We start from the raw sequence: 4,369 nt of genomic DNA on the forward strand, positions 1-4,369 counted from the left end.
GATATTCATGGTAGATAAATAATGTAAATGGTAACTTTCAAGGACATGAACAAAGAGGACAAATAGAAATTATAAAATAAAATGGCACAAGTAAAAATTTAAAATATGTGTAGTGATTCCCTTGCAACTTCCTGTGAATCTATAATTATTTTAAAATAAAAATTTTAAAACACCAATGGTCACAACAAATGGAAATGGGTCCAAACTCTCCAGCTAAAAGAATAAGAGTATCAACTTAGACTTTTTTAAAAAAGGGGAAAAGAAAATATAAAAGTTTATGGAAAACATACCTCAAATATACAGAATGGTTGAAAGTAAAGGAGTAGAAAAAGATAAACTAGTCAAATACAAACCAAAGAAAAGCAGGTATTGCTCTGTTCATTTAGGGGGTTAAGAATTTAGGGCACAAATATCACTACAGATAAAGAGGACTAAAACTTAATGATAAAAGTTAAATTCACCAAGAAGGTATAACAATTCAAATTTTCTTTGCCTTTAAGAACAAAGCCTTAAAACGTATAAAGGAAAATTTGTCACAACTACAGGAGAAATTGACAAATCCACCACTGAAGTGGTTATGATTTTACATGGCGGACACACATTAGAGACAATCATATTTCTGCTAGTATATTTACTCCTACTTTATATGATGAAATTCTATGTACCCACATTTCAGAGTGCTACACAAAAGTTAACGTGGGTTCCAGGTGCTCCATTATTGAAAAATGTAAGAACTAGTAAACCAGACAGAAAGCGAAAGGCAAATACCATATGGTATCAGTTATATGTGGAATCTAAAATAAGACACAAATGAACTCGTCTACAAAACAGAAACAGACTCACAGATATAGAGAACACACTTGTGGTTGCCAAGAGGGAGAGGAGATGGGGGAGGGATGGTTTGAGAGTTTTGGGTTAGGGTATGCAAACTATTATATATAGAATGGATAAACAACAAGATACTACTGTGTAGGACAGGGAACTATATTCAATATCCTGAGATAAACCATAATGGAAAAGAATATAAAAAAGAATATATATATATATCTGAATCACTTTGCTGTACAGCAGAAATTAACACAACATTGTAAATCAACTATACTTCAATAAAAATAAATAAATAAAACATCATATAGGTTCACTGTAAAAAAAACAAACTAGTGCACTAGAAATTGAAGCTTGATATTTCCCTACTCATTTAAAAAAACATTTATTGAACAACTATTGTGTTTAATACATCATGGAGCTTGTATGTTAAACGAGTCAGTTACTGTGCCTATTTAGTTTAGCCATTTAATAGAAATGCAAAAGTTGGAGTCTCACCGAGATTTATAGAGTAAACTGCCCGAAGGTCCTCCCTCTCAACACTCCCTCCCTCTGTCTGTCCCCCTCAATTAAGTCTGCATCTCCTTCTTAAAGAAATGTACTTAACAGAATGAGCAACAGTGGTTTCCGAAACTGTGATATGCCTTAAGTATATATATTTTTTTAATTAAGAAAATACTATAGCAAGTACAAATACTGCCCCACGAACTCAGCTGTGCAAAGCAATTTAATTTCTATGAAGAGGCTCCCTTTTGCCAAGTGGTAGAAACAGTTTGGGTCCCCTTTTTCTCTCCACCGCTTTCCGGTGGATTCCATCTACATTCCAGGGATGTCTGTAGAACTAAGGCTGGGGAGGAACGGCACGTGGTCTGGATCACCCCGCGCTGGCATCAGCTGCCAGGTCCTCCCTTATTCCCTTCTGGTCTTCAGTCATTGCCCCGCCAAGGTCACGCCTGACACTTGCCTCATTTCCAGCCATAGGGCTCTTCAGGTCGGTCTTGCCCTGGGCTGACTTTGGTGTCCTTGGTTACAGAATGGTATTCCGGTGCTCCCACACCACACAGGGGCAGGAGGAATGTAATGGGTTTTTCTAGGGTCCTTCACCCGAGCAGTCTAAACTGCAGGTGCCTGGGATTTGTTCTGCTCCATTTCATGCTGGATGAACTCTGCAAGGCTGTCCCTGACTGCGTCCTAAACCACCACCCAGCCATGTCTCCCTGGCTTCTCACAGCCTCCCCGGGCTGGGCAGAGTACAGGGCCCCCTCTCCTCAAGACCCAGACGAACATATCACTCCTTGCTTTCTCTCTAACTCTCTTCCTTTCACCTCAGGTTTGGGAAAACTTGAGGTAATCTTTGGAAGGACGGGCTGGGCAGGAAGTTCTGCTTTCCCTCAGGTATTCTACCAAATCTCCCGTGTAGACGTGAATTCTTTCTCTTCCTTTGGAAATTCGAATGCCAAGAATAGACTGTTTATTTTCTTTACTTTCTGAATGTTTTCCTTTTCTGAGGCCACGACACAGAATGTCTAGCTGACTGAAAAAGGAAGGGTCATGGGGTAAAAGCAAGCATACGGGGGAAAAGACGTCCTATATTAAAATAGCAACATATAGTTATTCAACAGTACAGATGACAAAAATGGACTCCTGGGTAACATTTATTAAACACTGATTTAAATAATAACAGGAATAAAGCAAGTATTTTAAAAACAGCAATTCTAGGATAAGGAAACACTAAATACTGGGGAAGCCAGTCCGAAATGTACAACACTTAGAACACCAGTCAAGACAACTCCAGGTGAGTATTGGGTTTTTTTTTGTTTGTTTGTTTGTTTGTTTTTTTTAAGATGTTGGGGGTAGGAGTTTATTAATTAATTAATTTATTTTTTCTGTGTTGGGTTTTCGTTTCTGTGTGAGGGCTTCCCCTAGTTGTGGCAAGCGGGGACCACTCTTCATCACGGTGCGCGGGCCTCTCACTATCGCGGCCTCTCTTGTTGCGGAGCACAAGCTCCAGACGCACAGGCTCAGTAGTTGTGGCTCACGGGCCTAGTTGCTCCGCGGCATGTGGGATCTTCCCAGACCAGGGCTCGAACCCGTGTCCCCTGCATTGGCAGGCAGTTTCTCAACCACTGCGCCACCAGGGAAGCCCCGAGTATTGGTTTTATTCATAGAGGCTGTAGTTCAGTGAAATCAGAAGCCCGTAAGTCATGAAGGGTGGATGGTTATGATCAGAAGACATTATTACACATCCATAAAAATAAGCTTGACTGTATCACAGAAGACTGAAAATGCTTACTGGGGTTGCGGATAAAGTAAAGAGGGGGTACTGAGATTGGGTGGGAGAGAAGAGGTTATGGGTCTCTTTAGGAAGGGGGTGTCCAACTCTGTGAGTGGGGGACAGGCTGCAGGGGCTGAAAGCTTGCAGGCTCCTCCCGCCAGCACTGCTGAGCCAACTTCTCCAGGGAGGAGGGACTTCTGGGAGAAGAAATCCCTCTGACCATCTTTTTGATGATTCAGGGGCTTCTCTGCCCCAGAAATCACCTCCTTTAAGTAATAATGCCTAAGATCCTTCTAACAAAACTTTTGTGTCCTAAGCATTCCTAAAATAAAAATACAAGTTCTGACTCAGGTAGCACATTGAAAGTCACTCACCTGGAAGTACAACCACAGCCCTACTTGGACCCTTGTCTCACCACCTTGGAACACCCTTATAGGCAGCACAAGTATGTCTGTGCCTGCCATGTGAGCTTCTCTAGGGCAGCACCCTTACCTTTCTGATTTTTGTATCACCAGTGCCCAACAGTGTTTGGTGTCTAGAGTAGGCATGCAATAATGCTTGTTGAAAGACGAAAAGGAAATGAATGAATGAATGAATGAATGGTGAGTGAATGGTTCAGATCATTTCTATTTTGATGGATAAAGGAAGGAGGAGAGTGGATACCCAAGGGAGTTGATCACTAAAGGGTAAGCAGTTTCTACAATGAACAAATAGGTTAAAAAGGAGACACATTTTGCAGTTGCATAATTTTCTTGGCATGAGCTAAGTAGGAGCTGGTAGTTGGAGTGTTTTGCATGAATACACGTGATTTCTGAAGGCATGTGATGTGTGTGTGCACTTTAATAAGGACTTTACTCTTAAGACACTTTCTTATAAAGAATTTGTTAATTAAGGTATCATTCTAATTAATTAAGCTACCCCAAGCGAGAACTGTGGAGAAATATAGCATTTGTTTTGTTTGGTCTTTTGGAAACGATGCATCAGTGCATGAAAATGAATGAGTCTACTTCAATCTTTGATTGAAATTCAGCAATTCATGTATGGTCTTATATGATCAAAAAATAAATTTTCAGAATTCATTCCTCTTTGTTTAAGGCCAGAGTTTACCACATGAACAAATAGTAATAGTGTGTTCTACTTCCTTGCAGTTTTAGAGGTACACCTACACGCAGGCAGTGCATTAGCCCCACCATCACCAAGTCCTTAAGTGTTTTGTTTTGTTTTTTTAAATTTCTTGTGCCTTTTTCTCTTTAGCAGCTCCCGTTCTCT

This window comes from Mesoplodon densirostris, chromosome 20 (assembly GCF_025265405.1).
Source record: "Mesoplodon densirostris isolate mMesDen1 chromosome 20, mMesDen1 primary haplotype, whole genome shotgun sequence".
NCBI lineage: Eukaryota > Metazoa > Chordata > Mammalia > Artiodactyla > Ziphiidae > Mesoplodon > Mesoplodon densirostris.